The sequence below is a fragment of the Hyperolius riggenbachi genome, chromosome 6 (assembly GCF_040937935.1).
Source record: "Hyperolius riggenbachi isolate aHypRig1 chromosome 6, aHypRig1.pri, whole genome shotgun sequence".
In the NCBI taxonomy this organism is placed as follows: Eukaryota; Metazoa; Chordata; class Amphibia; order Anura; family Hyperoliidae; genus Hyperolius; species Hyperolius riggenbachi.
Genome location: NC_090651.1, coordinates 291,956,579 through 291,978,759, shown reverse-complemented (window position 1 = coordinate 291,978,759; position 22,181 = coordinate 291,956,579).

The following is a 22,181-nucleotide window of genomic DNA, read 5'->3' as shown; positions in this document are numbered from 1 at the left end:
GGCACAATAGTCATGTTTGGTATCTGCACAAACGACAGAACTAACAAATTTTTCATTGAGCCATTTTCTTGTCCATGTCACCCAGTAAAATATGGTGCAAAAAAATGAGAACTGCATTTTATGCTTGGCTGCCAAAGGTAATTAAATAAAGTTTTCACCTCTGTCTCTGCCCAGAACCCACTCTGACATTTGAAGCCTGTCAAAGGCTGTGTTGCTTATAGTTTTATTGGCTCCTGGATTTAATATTAAAACTCTAATGTAGAGCTGGTGGGAAGTCCAAGTAGAAGCTAAGGAAGGTCCCCGAGCTGGTGAGAAGTCCAAGCAGAAGCTAAGGAAGGACTCCGAGCTGGTGGGGGGGTCTGTGCAGAAGCTAAGGAAGGACTCCAAGCTTTTGGGGAGCCCAAACAGACGCTAAGGAAGGACTCCAAGCTGTTGCAGAATCCCAGCAAAAGCTAAGGAAGGGCTCCGGATTGTTACCTGCTCTACTGTACCCTGAAACAAGAGACAGACCTATCAAAACTTACCGTATTTTTTATCATCAATTATTCTTTTTGTTTTTACTGTGGATTATTTTGTTTATTTGTTATTGTTATTACTTGTCATTTTTTCTTATACCTTAATAGATTATATCAATTATTTGGGCTATCTTCATGTTCTCAGTATCTATAGTATAGTATCTATAGTGTTAACCTTGCTCTGTGTCTTACCTTATAAATATTGTGTGTTTGCCACTCGGTGCCATTCTGCAGCAACATGGCAGAAGCTGACACAGGCTTTGCTTTGAGTAAAGGGGTAAACGTAAAGCCTAGGCTTACTTCCACTTGCGCACATGTATACTGAGCAGGACCTACAATGGATGAGGATGTCTGCACCAGTCATCGTACACCGATACCCTCTGACGAAGGACTTTCCGAAACAAGTAATACAAGGCTGATTCCTCCCATAATTGTGTGTAAAACCTTTTCATTTAATCCCCCTGAAATCCAGTTATCTTTTGCTTACCATTTGCTAAAACATTTATTATTTAATATTCTCTCATTTCAATGTATTGCGCTCAATTGCAGCATACCTGAGTTTTGGTTACATATATGCTAATTAACTATAGGCATATGAGCTACGTTCTCATGATCTTCAGATTAACCACTACACACCAGAGGGGATTTTACCCTAACGGACAAGAGCGATTTTCACCTTTCAGTGCTCATCCCTTTCATTTGCCAATAGCTTAATCACTACTAATCACAACTAAATGATCTATATCTTGTTTTTTTCACCACCAATTGGGCTTTTTGGGGTTGATATTTGTTTTCAGTAATTACTTTATTTTCTATGCATTTCAAAGGGAAAAACAAGGAAAAAAATGAAAAAATACACCAGTTCTCCAGTGGCGAGACATTTTGCAATGGAACATGGGGTAGCACTAGAGGGGTTAGGTTTATGGCCCTTGATCGGATACATCCAACAATTAGGGGAGGTAATTTGGATAGACTCCTCTTGAGAAGTGAATCCCGTTGGATTTACAATCTGCGGGCCTGTTCAGCACCTGGTCTAAATGAACAAGTGAGCTATGCTCATTTTCTGCCCACCTGATCCCTTTATTTTGGGATCGCGTGTTGTGTGTATATCCCTGTGTCCTGCTTGGTGTGCGCGGTCATGTCTCTGTAGTGTGTCTGGGTGAGTTTGCTGGAATATTCTTCATGCCCTAGGACCTGTTGCCCTGGCCCTTATTGTGGTGCTGTGGACAACGGTTATTATGACTCAGTTGAGTTGATGACACTTGATTATGCCTGATGTTATATCAGGGTTCGCTTAATAATTGTTTACAGGGCAGTTATTCTATTGCAGTCTTTTTTCTCCTTTCTTTTTCTTATTTTTCAATTATTGTGTTTTTCTTATCCCTCTCCCCTTCTTCTATATACTAGATTGGGGACTCACTGTCCCTATTGGGTCAGGGAATGTTTATTCCGGGTGTGTGGGTGTCCGCTGCGGGCGGCAGCCGGCAGGCGAGCGGGGTGGTTTGATTAGTGGGCGCAGCGTTGCCAGCGACTCAGGGTCACACACACACACACACATATATATATATATATATATATATATATATATATATATATATATATATATATATATACACACATATTTCCCCTTGTTTTCCGGTACTTTTTAAGCTGGCAATTTTGGGTGCCGGCATGGGATCTATTGAGGAATTTTTTTGATCCCCATATGTGTTTTGGCTCTGGATTTTGTTTGGCTGGCGACGCTGCTCTCACTATTTTCTCCACACTGATATCTGCCCTGGGCCTGCCTTCCCTGCTGCGGCCACCATACTGATGGTGACATCATGTATGGGCGGTGATTGAAGTCTGATTGGCCAGAAGGCAACTAAAAGCTATGGGGAGCTATGTGTAGGCAACCACGCCCCCTTGAGAAAGCCGGCATGGGACGCCACGCCGTCCCGACCTCCACCTTCCGCACGCCGCAGGTCTGCAACAGGGCCCACCGCCGTGCACACTGACCGGTCGAGCTGACCGAGCCAGTTTCTGCTTGGACTGTTGATTCTTATGCCATCTCTACAGACCATGGTTGGCTTGGATGGACATTTGCCACAGCCTCAGGATACACGGAGACCATCCTGTTCATCCATGTGGTGAGATGCACTAATACTGAGCACTCATCCGGATCCTGTGGACATGGTGAGACAAGTCTTGTGTGATGCTCTTTGCTGCAAAGCTGAGGCGCTGCCATGTGCATGAATGATGCCCCTATGCTGATGCTATATGTGCTCTGCTAAGCTTGCTCTACCTGCATTTACCTGTGCATGCTCCTCTATGGTCCTGTGTTCTGACTGTCCTGCATTGGCTTGCTACCTTTGAGCTATATACAATTGAACTGTGCTCTGTGCAACCTCTGATTTCACAGCTCAATGCTAGATGCTGGCGGATGCTTGCGGTTTGTGGTATGTGTGTTGGGATGGATGAGTCGTGACGGGGTGGCCATCCCATGTGCTTTTTTAATGGTAAACTTATTATGTTAGTTTAATCCTCTCTAATAAAATTTGATATGTCATTTGAAACATTTATCAGTTTTTCTGTGTGCCTTTCTAAGTAATTAATGATTGGGCTCTGTATGTTCCACGGTCCTATTCCACTGCCAAATTCATAATTATTTGAAAAAATACACCATTTCTCCAATTTTATCCCCTATAGTTTTAATATAAACACTGCTACTGTGCATAAAACCCACACATTTTATCTGTCTATTTGTTCTGGTTATTACAAGATTTTACATGCACATCGGCAGCAGCAGCACTGTCTGACTTATAAACACGTCAGCTTGTCATTAAGTGGTTAATCTGAATGTTGGTATTCTGAGCAGAGGTGTAACTACAAGGGAACAGCCCCTGCCTCTGCAGGGGGGCCCAGAGCTGTAAGGGGGTCCCAACTACTTCACTCCCTCCAATAAAGGGATCCATCTTTCAGATCAGGTGTTTTTGTGCCTACACTTGTTATGGATGTGAAGATTATGATGTCTACACTTGTTTTATGATCTTTGTGAGATACCATAGAGGCAAAGAGGGCAATTGCCCCAGGGCCCCAAAGCATTTAGGGGCCCCCAAAGTGTCTCCCCTATCTTAATTGTTGCCCCCCCACACACACACACATACACCTCTGCAGAGTCTTTATCAGAGCAGTGTATCACCTGTGCTGGTGGGCAGGTGAGACATTACACTACCAAAGACTCTGCAGGGGCCCAAGGGGGCACAGTTAAGTTGGGAGGTGATTGGGAAGGTCCACAGCCAGCTCAGGGGCCCAGGAGAGAAATTTGGCTGCAACAAAGAACAACGAGGGGTGTCTGTTGGGGGGACCCCTGGGCTAATTTTGCCCTAGGGCCCCATTGTTTCTAGAATCGGCCCTGAGTTTTGCCCCTGAATGTGTGTACAGTGCTGTGTAGCAGCATACGTGTTATTCTGTCATCTGTATGCCAGATTGTTTGGATATAAGATTGATCCCAGGTATTTGATCTCTGAGGATACCAGTCCTGCTGTTCCACTTTTACAGTTTTTCCTATTGATACTATTATCATTTTGAAGAGTTGTGTTTATTAATGGACTGTAGCATCTTGTGATACAGGGCTGGTGTGCATGCCATTAGTGTTTTGTTAGCCACCTCTTTTACTACATCAACAAATAATATAAAAAATAAAGGGTTTTAAAGGAGACAACATACAATTGAACCATAACTTTTAATTCCAATTATCAATAAAAAGGAAATAGATGCATGAAAACCTATTTTGAATTTTAAAAAAAAATCACAGCTGTTATGAAATTCCAAAGGCCTGATGCACTTTTGGTAGCTCAACAAGACCACTTCATCAGAGGCTGTATCGTCTATGAAAACTTGCCATGACTTTCTTAATTATATCCTAATATGAGCATCATTAGGAGACCATCAAAAAAGGCAAAGCATCCGTTTTTACATATTTTAAATTACTTATTTAAGAAAAAGAAGTACATCAGTCATCAAAGTACAAGTGATTTTACGTAGGCTGCCATAAACTGGCAAAAATACTCATTTTTTTGATGAATGTATCCCAAGCACAATTTAAAAAAAAACATGAAAACAAAAAAACAAAGTTGGCAAAGGGTGAGGTATTCTGTATCTTTACTAAGTACAGTAATATATAATAAATAATAAATAGTCAAGCATGTATGCAAAAATGCATGGGACACATACATTTATAGAACTTTAATTAATTGATAACAGTTATACATTTGATCATTTTTAAAAGAAGTTTATGTCTAAACATGAGTCTAAACAATGTATGTCAGAGGTGTATGTAAAGAGCCTTGAATACTCCTGATCCAAGGAAGATCACTAGATTCCAAAGACAATAGGAAAGATATATTAATCAATCTTTAGATTGTAAGCTCGTAAGGCCAGAGCTCTCTCACACTTTTGTGTCTTGGAATTTGTTTTACATTTTATTCATCGTGTTACTTTTGTCACTGTGATTACCAATTTTGTACCAATTCTGTATTTTGAATATTGGTGCATACCATTGTCTGTATTGTAGTATTATGCACCGCATGTTTGTTTCTAACTTTATACAGTGCTTTATAAATTAATAATAATAATAATGACAGTCTAACCACAAAGACAATAACAGCAGTGTGGCTTTAAGTGCAAAGTGACTCGCAGATATAACCAATACATAGAGAAAATGCATATAAAATATGTTCAATTAATGGGACTGTAAACTCTCTAAAGTAAAGAAAAAAATGATTGTGCCAGGACTGATTAAAATGTAAACAGGTGAAGTAGACAAAAGAAGAGGCCTACCAGCAATGCAGCGGTTAAAGTGCAGTGATCTGGCAGCTAGTGAGAACTTTTGTCGAGGAAACGACACGTGAGAAGCAGAAAAAAAAGCATTGAAAAGTGTGGACGGCTTACCAATATAAGCTAGAGTGGCCCAACAATCACAAACCGCCTCATGCGTATCGCCAAGGCTTCATCGGAGGCAATATTTTGGGATACAGTCTTTGCTAGTTAAAGCTAATTTTGCCTTGGATGTGGGCATTCAGTAGGATCTCATCATTTGTGACTGAAAACTTCCTAAGCACTGGAAGGATCTCATTAACCCAAATTTCACTATAATAAAGTATGTAGAAATACACCTGGAAAGGTTTTTTTTACCAATATTTTGAAAGTATTGAGAATAGAAATGCTTACTTGCTGTAAAAATTATGTTTCCTTGTCATTTATTATTATTTTATTATAATTATAGTTAATATCATTACCATAATCACTTGTTAATAATAATAATACCAACAACTTAATATAGATAACTAAGCGAAATAAGCAATAAGACAGAAGCGTTAAGTGATGAAGTGATGTGTTGAAAATAAAAAGAAATAAAAGCTCAACAAAATACTACTACTATCTACTAATACATGTGACAGTTTTTACACACAAAATGATTATTTTAACACACCAACAAAATATTCATTACTATTTTTATTCAACAACTTTTATTGAATTTTTTAAAATATGAACAGAATATAGCCATGGCATAGGAGATGTAGTATCATAAGGTATGCATAACCCAAACACGAGGTGTGGAAAATAATCACAGATATACAGTTGGGTACCGGTAGCACTATGGCATAATTTACCGGCATCCTAAAATAACTCCTACTACTGGTCATTAATCCAGCTGGGATCTCGAAGGGCCTCCAACACAATTACACATCTGTGAGGAACTGCGGTGTCCAGTTTGAAAAGTTAAAGGATCACTATCGTGAAAAAAAGATAAAATTTAAAATATATGTAAGCACATACAAATAAGAAGTATGTTTCTTTCAGAATAAAATGAGCCATGGTTGCTGTCACTCACAGTAGGTAGTAGAAATCTGACAGAACCAACTGGTTTTGGACTAGTCCATCTCTTCTTGGGGGGTTCTCAGCATGGCCCTTATTGTTTATAAAGACTCTCCCTGAAAAAGATTTATACAAAGATGCTGGCCAGCCTCCCTGCTTGCTGTACACTTGTTTGGCAGTTGGACAGAGCAATTGTCATTCACTACATGCTTTTGAAAATAAAGAAAACCCGGAGAACCCCCCCATGAGGAGACGGGCTATTTCAAAACCGGTTGGATCTGTCAGATTTATACTCCCTACTGTAAATTACAGCAAGAGAAAAGTAATGTATGGCTCATTTTACTCTGGAAGAAATGAAGTTCTTATTTGTACGTGTTTACATGTATTTTACATTTTATGATTTTCGTGATATTGGTCCTTTAAGAAAATGGGGTTTCCTTACTTTATAAAATGTAATAAAAACAGGGAACACCAAGAGCCCCAATAGTGTAATTCGTACTGGACAAGGTGGCAATAAGTTTGTATTGCTAAATACTCACAAGTCAGGGTCACCAGCAGGCAACCACTGTAAAGGCAGGTGGGGAGATTGTCCTGACCCCACTCAGGATTAAGAAGTCGCTCTCTGTAGACAGGAAGAAAGGGTAGCAACCCTCCACCAAGGGTGGACTCAAAATTGTATACAATGAACAGAGGCGCCAAAAGTATAAGATTAGATTAAATTAGCTTAAAAACCAACTTAAATGGCAAAATTGAAGGAGGAAGTGGTGGTCTTACCTCCCTCAAGCAGACACGACAACGACTGCAATTCAGACAGTCAAACACATTCATTAGGAACTCCAAAAAGAAATGCAACGCGTTTCGCAGGTTCAACCCCGCTTCATCAGGCAATATAGGGAGGAGTATCATACAATCTGCACAAGGATTCAAATTAAGCGCCTCATTATAAAATGTAAGTAATTCAGTACTACTTTAATGCATTCCGACATAATGTTACAAGCGATGCAAAGTCACAGTGTCAATGTACAGACTGAAGATTGATTTGTTTATTTTTTGCTTTATTCAGGCCTTATTCCAGCTTCTATCTTATAGTCTCTTTCTTTGTAGGCCTAAACTCTCATTTAAAAAATAGCTTGAATCTAGATCTGTAAATCAAGACATTTGAAATAATGCTTGCCATTAATGCATGCTATTTATAGACGTAAACTTAAAGAGGAACTCCAGTGAAAATAATGTAATAAAAAAAAGTGCTTCATTTTTACAATAATTATGTATAAATGATTTAGTCAGTGTTTGCTCATTGTAAAATCTTTCCTCTCCCAGATTCACATTATGACATTTATTACATGGTGACGTTTTTACTGTGGGCAGGTTATGTAGCTGCATAACTGTTTGTGAAATGCAATAGATTTGTCATGTAAAAGGGGGTATCAGCTACTAATTGGGATAAAGTTCAATTCTAGGTTGGAGTTTCTCTTTAAGGTTTGGGGTTTTTCTTTTCAATAAGAAGTTTTAAATCAGGATGATACCTTTTAATAATAAAAGTCCTCATTCCATCTCTCCCTTGTTTGATTATTTATTTATGGTGAACTCTTCTGCTTTGGCTTTTGTAACCTGACCTATTGGGTTATTAGATATAATCTAGATCAGACATGACAGTTAACAAACATTCTTAAATGGAGATGAACTCGGAACTTACACTCTACTCTAAAAGACAAGCAACAGCGTAATAACCTTTAAAGAAAAACATTTCTTTGTTACAGCCCATAGAACACCTGCAATAAATCTGCAGTGTGTCTACTTCCTGCTTTCATAGAAGCAGACAAAGGGTTAATATCCTGTGTTTACAAGTTAGTTGAGGAGGGCAAGGCTGCTGAGATTTCTGTGCTGACGCAACTGAGAGATCAAATTACAATTGTGATTACTTGCAGCTGAGGGGGAATTAGATGGGCTCTTCTCTCTAAACAGAAACAGGGTGGATTAGAGTGTGTTTTCCTTGTGTTCTGTGCATGAGTTCAGGTCCACTTTAAAGAGAAACTCCAACCTTGAATTGAACTTTATCCCAATCAGTAGCTGATACCCCCTTTTACATGAGAAATATAATGCTTTTCACAAACAGACCATCAGGGGGCGCTGTATGGCTGATTTTGTGCTGAAATCCCTCCCACAAGAAACTCTGAGGACCGCTGTACTCTGGGCAAACTGCCACAATGTAACAATGTTCACAGACAGGAATTAGCTGTTTACAGCTGTCTCTAACAGCCAAAACAGCTAGGAGCAGCTACATAACCTGCCCACAGTAAAAATGTCACCATGTAATAAATGTCAGAATGTAAATCGGGGAGAGGAAAGATTTTACAATGAGCAAACACTGACTAAATCATTTATACATAATTATGGTAAACAATGAAGCACTTTTTTACTACATTATTTTCACTGGAGTTCCTCTTTAACAATGATTTTTGATAACATTATTATTATCATCTTTATTTTATGAAGTTCCACTACATAAGACAACCCTCTACAAAAAATAATAGGGTGTGCCAACTTACATATATGGCTGTTCCAAGTTAATATATAGGAGGAGAATACGATCCTGCCCAAGCCAGATTACAATCTAATGCAAATGGAAATATATATATTCATTTCCATTGTGTGAAAGCTTTAATTGCATGATGAAGAAACAGTAGCATGGCTATTTGGCCATTGAATCATTAAAGTAACTGAAACCAAATTCAGGTTGGCAATCTGAAAGACAGCTGCAAAAACTAGAACACATTCCAAGGATTGTTAGGAGTAAAGTAATACAAATGCATCTATTAGGTATAGTGCACAAAACAATGTCCAAGTGTCTGTTTCTCCCAGGGGGCTCTCTTTATTCAGTTATCAGAAAGTGGAGTCAACATCAACCAACGCACTCTGCCGAGAAACAGGATCTCCCTCAAATCCCTTCGCAGGCAGGAAGGGGGCTCACCAGAAGCTACAGAATTTAGTTACTGAAACTGGATCAAAGCTGTGCCAGGCAACTGTACCAAGAGCTCCACAAAGCACTCCTGCATAGGATGGTGGCAATAAGGATCCACTGATAAATAATTTTTTCAAAAGTATGACTGATAGACTGATAGATCATGCCAAAATGTAAAGAGGATTATTATTATTATTTTATTTATATAGCGCAAACATCTTCGGTAGTGCTTTACAGCATACGAAAACAAACAACGATGAGGAGCATAGCTACATGAGCAGTTCAACACACTGTACAATCAGGACAACACACTGTACAATCAGGACAACACACTGTACAATCAGGACAACACTCTGTACAATCAGGAAAACCAGTGACACAATACTATGGATGTGTAGTTGAAACACATCATCAATGCTGATAGATGTTCATTTGATAAAATGCAAAGAAACAGAAAACACAAGGGGGCGTTCTCTGCCCTTCCGAGCTTACAATCTAGAGGGTAATGGGGTGGAGACAGTCAGGAGTGGAGAAAGGGGTTAAAAGATGAGGCACCGAGCCTTACAATTCTAGCTATATCAAATTATAAGCTTCTCTGAATAGGTGTGTCTTGTGGGTATGTTTGAACATTTCCAGACTTGGAGCATGACAGACAGGCTGTGGAAAAGAGTTCCGAAGGAGAGAAAACACTCGTGAGAAGTCCTGTACACCAAAGTGAGGGGGTAGGTGACCTAGTTTGAGGACATCTGAATTCTTTGTTCACGTGACACTTACCTAACACTGCCCATACCTGAAAAGTGTCCATGCCTACGGTAAACTATGGCAGTGTCCTGTGGGCTACTATTCATCATTAGCTGGCTCTGAGCATTTTTGTTAAAACTGAAGGTATAATACAAGTTATGAAGTACAGGTAAATACTGCAGTAGACAGTCTGTTGTGTAATAGAGAAGAAGACTTTGCAATGTTACATATTAGCAGGTATCTTAGCACTGAGTAAGAATATTTTATCAAAGAGGAAGAGAAGTCACCTGAGAATCTCCTTGTCACACTGCAGACAATAAAACATTGCATAAGTAAGAACCTTGGCAGGTCTAATGGTCCATTATAAGTTGCCCACTCCTCAGCACTCAAACCCTAATGCTTAAAATGTTCAGCTCCTGTTAGAAAGCCTTCTTTACTCCTCCTAAAAGGTAACGCTTAGGCAAAACTTCATCATTCATAAAATAACATTGGACTGGTTTAGGCCTCTTTTCCACGGGCAGTTGAACTGTGTGCTCAGTAAGTAGTTACCAGGCAGCAGTGAGCAGTTACCAGGCAGCAGTGAGCAGTTTCCAAGCAGCAATGAGCAGTTGTGAGAGTTTGAGAGGCATTTTACTGCCCATCATCTGCTTGTGGAAAAGAGGAGTTCTTTCGCGAATGAGGAAAAAAATTAAAAGTGGTTTATGCATAAACTATTAAACATCCTTCTAAAATAGTGTAAAAAGTTTTTTTTTTTAAATGAACGATTTCATCAATACAACATTTAACGTAAATAGTGACAGATGATGGACTGGGAGGCTAATCCATTTGTTAAGGGTGTTTTTTTTTTTACTTTCATTTCACAACCATAACTGCTGCCTACGTAGTTTTCAGTGGTATAACCCACTTCTAGCAGGAATCACCGTTATAGCCAGAATCAGGCTTTGATTCAATTTGAATTGATTTGAATCGAATCATGAATCGGACATGTCAGATTGAATCAAATCGAATCAATGAATCAAATCATATTGAATCGAATCTGACATAGAATCATATGGTGTAGATGGGACTGATTCTGGCTCATTTTCCCAGCAGCTTATGACTCTTTGCACAAATGACTCCCTGCACCGGGGTCTGTGTGGTTGCCTGGCAACAACGTAAACACATAATGAGGAGCTCAGCAGAGCTCAGCTGTTATAGCTATAATGGCGATTCCTGCTAGAAGTGGGTTTTACCACTGAAAACTACGTAGGCAGCAGTTATGGTTGTGAAATGAAAGTTAAAAAAAAACACCCTTAACAAATGGATTAGCCTCCCAGTCCATCATCCATCACTATTTACATTACATGTTGTATTGATGAAACCATTCATTTTTTTAAAAAAACGTTTTATTCTATTTTAGAAGGCTGTTTAATAGTTTATGCATAAACTACTTTTTATTTTTTTCCTCATTCGCGAAAGAACTCCTTTAAGAAAAAAAGGTAGATGTTCTACAATGGCTTATCCAAAGGTCTGATGTCTGCCCAATTAAGCAAAGTTATCTACATACACACACAATATTTTGAACCATACTGACCAGTTCAGCTAGGCTTGTGCTACCTGAAGGATTGTCAGGTTTCCCTCATGAACGTTTTGTCCCAAAAACGAATCCATTAGGACATATTAGTTTTTGTATGATGCGTGTTAACATCTCCTAGTGATGAAAGAAGAAACTCCATTCACTATTGTATTTCTGCAGCTCCAGATAAGTTTGTCTACTTACCATTATACTTCAGTCACTTCACCCCACCAGCTGAAACAGTTAAACATCGGAAAGAATCAGTTTCGTATTGGGGCCCATATTTAATTAACTTTTTCTCCTAGGAGATACATTTTCATCCTTTTAAAAATAATTTTCCAACACTTTATAATTGAAAAGGTATCAAAAAAGTAGTTTAAAAAGTAGCCTCAAATTCATTTAAAGTACTTTCTTGCAAGCTGGTGGTTTAAAGGGAGTCTAAAGTTAGCTGTAAAATAAAAAACATACTCACCTAAGGAGAGGGAAGGCTCTGGATCCTATAGAGCTTTCCCGTTCTCCTGCCGGTCTCCTTGTTCCGCTGCAGGCAGGAGACTTCAGCAATCTTTGTAAGCACTCTGGCTCCTGAAGACCGGCAGCTCTGTGCTGTGCATGCACGAGTGCACCAGACAGAGTGCTCGTGTATGCGCAATACGGAGCAACCTGTCTTTGAAAGCCCGAGTGCTTACCAAGACTGCCAAAGTCTCCCCAATCTGGAAGAAAGCAGTCCACGACCAATTGGTTGTGGACTGCTAATGGGGGAGCCTGTGGGGGAACGTAGAGACCTGCAGGAGAACGGGAAGGCTCTATAGGACCCAGAGCCTTCCCTCTCCTTAGGTGAGTATTTTTTTATTTTAAAATCGCTTCAGTGTCACTTTAATAGGCATTATATTGACAAGGTGTAAACTTATAGCCTAGGAGAAAACTCAGGAGAAAAAGTTAATTGCATATGGACCCATGGGCCATATGCAAGTAAATTTTACTTTTTCTCCAGAGTTTTCCCCTAGGAGATAATTTCATAATTTCATCAATAGTTTCATCTTCTCTATAAAATAACTTTTCAGCACTCTGAGTCTTCAAATGAAAAAAGTACCAGAAGTAGGTGAAAAAGTATAGTCAAAATTATTTTATTTTATTGCTCGCTAGTAGCTTAACCACTTCAGCACCACAGGGTTTTTTGCTTAAAAACCAGAGCAATTTTCACATTTCAGCGCTCCTCCCATTCATTCACCAATAACTTTATTGCTACTCATCAGATGTAAATGATCTATATCTTGTTTTTTTTGCCACAAATTATGCTTTGTGAGGGTGATATTTTCTTTTAGTAATTATGTTATTATCTGTGCATTTTAAAGGGAAAAATGAGAAAAAAAAAGAAAAAATACACTATTTCTCCATTTCCATCCACTATAGTTTTCAAATAAACAATGTTACCATAGGTAAAACACACACATTGTATTTGCTAATTTGTCCTGGTTATCTCAACATTTAAATAATGTTCCTAGTACAATGTATGGCGAAAATATATTAGTTTCTGGTTTGTGTTTTTTGTTTTCTCATTGTACTCTATCAGTAACTAAAAGCCCTTTTCTTCCTGATTAACAGTAATACACTCTCATGGCATACATATTTTAAAAGCTAAGTCCCTAGGGTAACTATGTATTCTCTTTTCAATGCTGTCACTTTTGTTGTTTTTACAAGTATTTATTTGGGGGTATAGAGTACATGAAAATAACAGTTTTATTGCTTTTCATTCAGTATTCCGGTAAAAAAAATCACATGACTTATCCCTCAGTTGTCAAACACCACAAAATCTATTCTCTCACTTGTCACGGTTAAAATGATACCCTATATACATAATCAGATAGCTTATTGGGCATACAGCACACTGTTTACCACAAGTACGCCTATCTACTCCCCTGAGCCCCAGGTAAAGTTCTGTGGGGAGTAGATAAGCGTAGCAAGGGTTTCAAAGTGGTTAAAGGGCATTCTCTCTCTCTCTCTTTCTCTCTCTCTCTCTTCTCTCTCTCTCTCTCTTCTCTCTCTCTCTCTCTCTCTTCTCTCTCTCTCTCTTCTCTCTCTCTCTCTCTCTCTCTCTCTCTCTCTCTCTCTCTCTCTCTTCTCTCTCTCTCTCTTCTCTCTCTCTCTTTTCTCTCTCTCTCTCTCTCTCTCACTTTTCAGCACTTTGCAATTAAAAAGTACCACAAAGTAGGTAAAGAACTAGTAACAAATTTATTTAGAGTATTTTCTCGCTTGGGGGTAGTTTAAAATGCATTGTAGTGTTAAGGTGTGAAAATATCAACTAGGAGGATGGCTTAAAATGTTTCTTTCTTCATAGATTCTGTGCAACTATTCAATTTCCATAAAAAGCTATTCATTTCTATGCTGGACCCAGACTATTGTAAAACTGGACTTGTTTGTGTTCAGTCTGCTGTATTATTAAAGGACAACTGAAGTGGGAGGGATATGGAGCCGTCCATATTTATTTCTACTTAATACCAGTTGCCTAGCTAGCCTGCTGATCCCCTGCCTCTAATACTTTTAACCATAGTCCCTGAACAAGATCAGCTGTCTGGCTGTTGTCAGAGCAGAGAGCATGTTTATTTTTGTTTCTATTGAAATGTATACAGTATTTAAATGCTGTTTCTGCACACTGCACTTGCACCCTTAGCACTGGGCACTTTCTTCCCTTGATGAAGCCCCCTGTTTGAGGGGGTGAAACATGTTGGGTTGGTGGAGGGTCTTATGTAGTAATAGCAGCATTTTTTGGGAGGGTACAGAGATCCTGGTCCCATTATACATTCCAAAATTGAGTACATGGGGATCCAGATTATACTACGATCCTGTCCCTTGTAGGTCCTTAATTTCAATGTCAACATGGCATCTAGATCTTTTTAAAGTGATCTAATAAAAGTTATGTTTTAGATAAGCTTCCATCTATAGGGTTAATAATGTGTTAACTTATTGGCAAAAGCAGTAGAGTGTTGTACCGTGTTAACCATCAGTAAAAGCAGGAAGTTTTGAATCAGGAGGATACCATGTATTGGGTGACTCAGAGATGAATAAACAGTAAGCTTTATGCTTATATTCAGGAACCAAGTCCGACGAAGACTTATTATTAGCCAAAAGCTTACTGTTTATTCATCTCTAAGTTAGCCAATAAATGTCAGAACTGACAAGATTAGCTGCATGCTTGTTTCTGGTGTTATTCAGGCACTACTGCAGCCAAATAGATCAGTAGGTTTGCCAGGCAACTAGCATTTTTTAAAAAGACATAAATATGGCAGCCTCCATATCCCTCACACTTCAGTTGTCCTTGAGGCTGAGAACACACTTAGCAGAAACGCTAGCGTTGCGGAAAACGCAGCGTTTTTGCCCGCAATAGTATTTAATGGGCCGCATGAAAAAACGCATTTAAAAACGCATATGCGTTCTGTATGCGTTTTCTAACATGCCTTTTTAAAAGCACTGGTTTTGTTACATATTTTTCAAAGAAGCATCAAAAACGCACATAATGAAAGTCAATGGTAACGCAATTTAAAAAAAAATGTTTTCTGATGTATTTTCCGCTTCCTGTTGTCTTTCTAGTGATTTACCTAAAACGCAATAGAAAAACACATGGAAAACGCATACAAAACGCATATACGAACCACAAACACGTTAAAAAGCACGCAAAACGTAAGAAAAATGCATATGCAGAAAAAAAAACCTGCGCTGACAAGCGTGCACTCAGCCTTAAACTACCACCCATTTTATCCTTCAGCAAGGAGTACTTTAAATGGGGTCAACATGTTTGGCATAAGAGACACAAACAACTAACCTGAATAATCCTCAGCTAATCAGTGGGTGACTGGCCAAATTCATGCCTAAACAGTGTACAAATCTAGTACATGCTGTATATACCACAGAAAGCTTTCAAAAGTTATTGTTTCAAAACTTGATTTTAAAACATATTTATCAGGAAAAGTGTTGACTAATCCTTCTGCACACATCATTTTTTCCCCCAAATTTCATAATGAAAAATATTTCAGAATTTTTCCACGAAGTGCAAATTGTGAGAACAGATTACATTATTCAGTGAATAAGAGGCATTTTCAAGGGTCTGAAGACATTTGCAAGGCACGGTGTATAAATCCTCATTTTTTCCATGGAAAAGTCATAGGCAAAGTTTCAAAGATGTATTTCTTTTTATGCGATAGGCACGCAGTGTCAAACATCTGTAGCCATCATCATCATATTTCCCCAGCCTATTAGGTGCATTAATATTTACAGCTAAGATCAGTAGGTTATTAAGCACAGCATTTGTGCAGGATATGACACTGAAATCATATAGCTAATTAATTATTCATTCTATTCGAGTAAGTTGGGAAAGTTTGGAAAATGTGAAATGTGTACTCGAGAATACGTCCTGCTTCCAAATGGAGCCGACACATAGGAGCCGCAACGTGTGTAAACTGAGTGTGGGTGGCAGAAAATTTTCACACCTGTGTCACCAGTAACTTTCAATAAGAAAGGCATCTTTGAAGTGTTGAATGTCTTTCTCTAGCTGGTTCTTTCCCCCAGTCTACATGCATCTGCTCTGTTAACGTCTGGACAGCATTGGTTTCTTCAGGTCTCTGTGGCAGCTAAACGGACCTTTGATGAATCACAGAGACTCCTAACCATTATATGCTAGTTGCTTAACTTAGTTAAACAAAAAGAATTCCACTGTTTGAGAAAAAATAATTTGAAATATAGTTAGGAGAAGAACTTGAAGGGATATATCATGATGAGATAAATGCATAGTTCCAACACTACTTAGAACTAGGCTGTGTTCCTTTTTACTTTTATTTTCTCACTGTAAGGCTCAGTCCACACTAGGCACGGTTGCAGAACGCAATCCGTGGTCCGGGCTCCGGTTTTCTAAACCTGAAACACAAACGGATCTGTGCTGCCCTCCTTTTGCAGCATACATTTCAGATAAGTTTGCGTTTCCCCACATGGATCCTCAGTCCTGTCTGTGGGCGGGGAGAGGGTAGCATGCAGGAAGGGGAGCAGTGGGCACAGTGGCGAGGAGGGGGGGTCAGACCTCCCCTCCCTCACCTGGGTCCCCCCTTCCCCGCTCCTCCTCCAGCTAGTTTCTTTTAAAATCAATCCAGCGGCGAGGGGGGAACTCACTCACTTTCTTGTTCCACCGCTCGCCACGTCACTTCCTGCAATTCTGCCCACTTAAGCACAGTGGGCGGCATTGCAAGAAGTGACACGGCAAGCGATGGAATGCAAGGAAGTGAGTGAGTTCCATGCTCGCTGCTGGATTGATTTTAAAAGAAACTAGCTGGAGGGGGAGTGGGGAAGGAGGGACCAAGGTAAAAGAGCGGGGGGGGGTTCTAACCCCCCCTTCCCGCTGCTGTGCCCGCTCCCCCTCTTTCTGCCTGCTACCCCCTCCATCCTGGTGGCCCCCTCCCCATTCACAGCCAGGACTGGGACACTGGAAACAGATTCGTTTCTGTGTCCAAGGCTGTCTGTGTAGAGGGAGATACGTTTTTGCATTGGTTTTCACTACCTCTCCATGTATCCGGGGTCCACGAAAAACCTACAAATCCAAACTCTCCATTCAGCTTTTCAACCCGGATCGCCCACGGATCCGTTTTTGAAGTGGGTGAAGACGGATGCTATTTTTAACATTTGCCTCCGTGCTTCACTCCGGTTTTGTTCCGGGCCCAAAAACAGAGCCACGGATAAGTTTTTAAAGCAAATGTGAACCGAGCCTAAGGGTTAAGAATACAAGGCCCTTATTCTAATTTTTCACATCTGGGCCCAAATGCAATTCACTTTTTCTCCCGTGTTTTCTCCTTGGTTAATTTTTCATGCCTTGTTATAAAATGTCTTTTAAACCACCAGCAAGCAAAAAAAATTAATAGTACTTTTTCACCAACTTTTGGGAACTTTTTCAGCTGTGAAAACGTTACTTTAAAGAGGACACGAAAATTACCTTATAAAAGATAACTCTGGAGAAGGAGTTAATTGCATATGAGCCCTGGGCCATATGCAATTCAATTTTTCTCCAAGTTTTCTCCTAGGAGATTATTTTTCATCTTCTGATTAAAATAACTTTTCAGCATTCTGTAATTGAAAAACTACCAAAAGTAGGTGAAATAGTTCTATCAAAATTATTTGATATAATTATTTTACATTACATAGTTTTCCGATTGCAAAGTGTTGAAACGATTGTTTACAAAGAAGATGCAAGTATCTCCTAGGAAACAATTCAGAAGAAAAAGTTAATTGCATATGGGCCAAAGTATTTTCCTGTTTGCTGGTGGCTTAAAAGGCATTTTATTGATAAAAAGGGCCCATATGCAATTAACTTTTCTCCTTAGTTTTCTCCAAATTGTTACACCTTGTCAATAAAATGCCTTTTAAGCAAATCTGACAGTAATTTTTCACCTACTTTTGGTATTTATTAATTACAAAAGTACTAAAAAGTTATTTTAGACAGATGATTAAAAATTATCTCCTAGGAAAAAACTCAGAAGAAAAAGTGAATTGCATATGGGCCAAGGTGTTAAAATGTGCCCAAGGAGAAAACTTAGGAGAAAAAGGAAATTGGATAAGCACCTGTGGCTCTTATTCAAATCACATTTTCTCCTGAGTTTTCTCCTAGATTATATTTTAAGACCTTATAAATAAAATACATTTTAAGCCACCAGCAAGAAAAAAAAAAAAACTCAATTATTTTGAAACTTGTTAGCATTTTTTAGTGGCACAGTGCCGAAAAGTTATTTTAAACAGAAGATAACGAATTATCTCCTAGGAGAAAAAGTAAATTGCAAAAGGCCCCAGGTGATTTAAAAGGAATTTTATTGACAAGGGCCTATATTCAATTAATTTTTTCTCCTAGGTGATATTTTTACAACTTGTTAGGTGCCTTTAATTTACCAGCATGCAAAAAAATAATAGCAATACTTTTGATAGTGCCTACTTCACTACTTTTTGGTACTTTTTTAATTGCATAGTGCTGAAAAGAAAATATAAAAATTATCTCCTAGTAGAAAACCGAGGAGAAAAAGTTAATTGCATATGGGTTTTCTATTCTCAACCCATAGGCCCCTTCACAGTGATCAGTTGTGTGGTGTCCCCCCTGTGACAGCAGGAAAGCAAATCAACATTAGATACAGCGGGGCTACATGTTACCCACACATTGCATCAGGTACAGTGAAGCATACAGTTCAATGAAGTATGCTTCACTTCCGCTATTACCATACACTTTTAGCTTTAATGCAGTGCGTTTCTATGCCACCCACCATCATAGCGCAACGTCCCCATTGCACTTTGAACGGCACTATAGGTGGAGCATTGCAGCACAGTGAGTCGTGATTGCGAGCGGAAGTTATGCCATACTGTAGCGCTCCACTGTGAATGGGCCCAAAGGCCTTGTTCACATCTAAAATCGCAATCGCTGATGCCATCATTTTGCAATTTTGTGCGTTATTATTTTTAGTGCCTCCTAGCGCTTACCTGCAAATTGCGTTTTTTTTGTAAAGCGCTTTTTTAACCTTCCTGGCGGTGCATTTCTGTCTGGAATTATGAGTCAAAAGCGGTACATTTTTTTCTAGAATTTTCGGCCTCCAATTCTTAAGTCATAATTTACAAAAAATAATAAGAATTATTATATTATTATATTATTATTACTATACTAATAAAAATAATAAAAGCCTGGTAGACATTCTGCATATGAATAAAAGACTAGAACACAAATTTTGTGAATTAATTAAGTTTATGAAGACCCTTACAAATTTTGAAAATGTACAAATAACAGGGTAGTCAAAATCAGGGCAGAGGTTGGTGCAGGCGGCAGGTAGAAAGCAGTCAAAATCAGGGCAAAAATCGGCCGAAGCGCTTAGCTCGTAAGCAGTTGGGAACCAAGTGGCTATATTGTTACCATCCTGTGCTTTCAAATAAGCTTTTCTGCCATCTCTGCCATGGCAGTCAGGTGACAAAAAAAAGGATATTAAAAACACCTTACCTTTCACTAGTTACCAAATTTGGTAGCTAGTGAAAGGTAAGGTGTTTTTAATTTCCTTTTTTTTCCCATTTAGTTGACTCTTGGGTTTTTGGTTTGGTTCCCACTAGACTGCTTATAAAAACTGGCATTTTGCATGGTAGAGTAGGACTCACCAGATCGGGGACACTTTGGCGCAGTTGGTGAGCTTAAGCGCGTTAAAGCGTAACCAAGAGCCCCTGTCACTGTTTTCCTGTTGTGTGCTGCAGCCCCTCTGTAATTATATATTTATTATGGAGGTTGGGGACCTCCTGTGCTGCGTGCATGCTTTGCATAGAATTGCATAAAAATTTGGTTTGTGCTGCTTACCCCTTGGTATTTATTCATATATATATATATATATATATATATATATATATATATATATATATATATATATATATATATATATATATATATATATATATATATATATATATATATATGTATATATACATACATATATATATATATGTATATATACATACATATATATATATATATATATATATATATACAGTATATATATGTATATATAGATATAGATACTTGTATATACTAAAAAAAATACATGCAGATCCTGATTTTTTCCCCCTCACTTCTTCAGCCCCGTGCGACTCTTCATGGCCACTGTAGAGTGACTGTGCACTTAAGTCCCGCCCCCGCCCCGTGACGTCATGCCGCACCGCCGCTCTGATTGGCCGCCGGGTCCACGGAAGAAGAGCGGGGCTATGGGATTCCCGGCGGCCAGGAAAAGACTAGGACAGGTTGGGGAGAGTCGGGGGAGATGCTGGAGTCCCGCTGCGCAGCAGCGATCACGCGCGGGACTCTTAAGCAGCAGGGAATTCCTCAGCCCGACCTGAGCTCGGGCTTACTGCTCGCAGCTCATCTCTTCCAGCCTGAGCTCAGGTCGGGCTTACCGCCAGGGAGGTTAAACGCGATTTGTTTTTTCACTTCCTGATGTAAGTCAGGAAGTGAACTGTTTGACCCGGAAAAGAATAAATACAATGTATTTATTCTTAAAGAGACACTGAAGCGAGAATAATTCTCGCTTCAGAGCTCATACTTAGCTATCCCGCGGCTAAACAGGCGTCCCTTCACCCCCAACCCCCCCCCCCCCGCAAAATCAACGACCAAATTGGTCGTAGATTTTGCTGCTGCTGAAGGCAGGGCTAACGGCTGGCTGCAGCCCTGCCTTACAGCGCGTCTATCAGCGGCGCATCGCTGCCTCTCCCCCGCCCCTCTCAGTGAAGAAAGACTGAGAGGGGAGGGGGAGAGGCGGAGATACGCGCTGACAGACGCGCGTGGGGCAGGGCTGCGGCGGTTAGCCCTGCCCCAATGCGGAAGCGCTCCCCCGCTGCACCGAGGGGGATTTGGGGGTGAAGAGACCCCCGTTAAGCCGCAGGATAGCGGCGTTTTAGCAGGGGCACACATGCCCCTGCTATCTATCAGGTCTGAAGCGAGATTTATTCTCGCTTCAGACTCTCTTTAAAAGTGCTGATTTGCCTATAGCTTCCATTGAGGCAAATCACCCCAAAAATGGTACAGGCAGCTCTTTGGTGAATAGATCGTAATCAAACCGCTCAGAGGTGAACACTCTCATAGGGAATCATTGCACAAGCGCTTTTAGGGTGATTTTGAAAATCGCCGGCGCTTAAAATAAGCCAAAAACGCCCTTACTGTAAACAAGGCCTTACTGTGAGAAAAAGTAATAAGGAACCTATGTGCCTCGTTCTAAATAGGATTGGAACCGTATATACACATTTGTCATTACTGGGCCCTTATTCAATTATCTTTTTCTCTTGAGTTCTTCTCCTTGGAGATAATTTTTCATCTTATCTCTAAAATAACTTTTCACCACAAAGGTAGGTAAAAACTAATATCAAAATTATTTAGAGTATTTTTTTGCTTGCTGGTAGGTTAAAAGGCATTTTAGTGTAAGGTCTAAAATATCAACTTGGAGAAAATTTGGAAGAAAAAGTAAATTGCATATGGGCAATTATCAATATAGGGTAATGCCTTTTAACCTACCAGCAAGCAAGAAAATACTCAAAATAATTTTGATAGTAGATTTTCACCTACTTTTTGGTACTTTCTCTGCAGCTGGGAAGTCAGACTGCAGTGTCACTGATAACTAATTAGAGGTTGTGAAACTCCTTTGTGGCTGAGGAAAACGTACAGGGAACCAATACAAAGTTCAATAGTTCAAGATTTGATGTTTTTACTCACCTCCCAGGGCATCCAGACGTCGGTAGCCATTCTCCTTCCTGTTCTCCGAGGCTCTGAATCACTCTGATGAGATCACCTTCATCAATCTCACCACAGCGTTACAGCACCACCCGGAGGACAAAGTTAAAATTGCAGTGCTGGAGCCCAGGGAGGTGCGTGAGAGTAGAGGCTGCTGCAGGCATTCTGGTGGCATGTTTTTTTTCCCTGATTTTAGGGTCTGAAATGTTTTAAAAATACCCTAAAATCCAGAAATAATCATACTGCCAGGGGGGTTAAACATAGGCTTTCTACCTCTCAAATCAA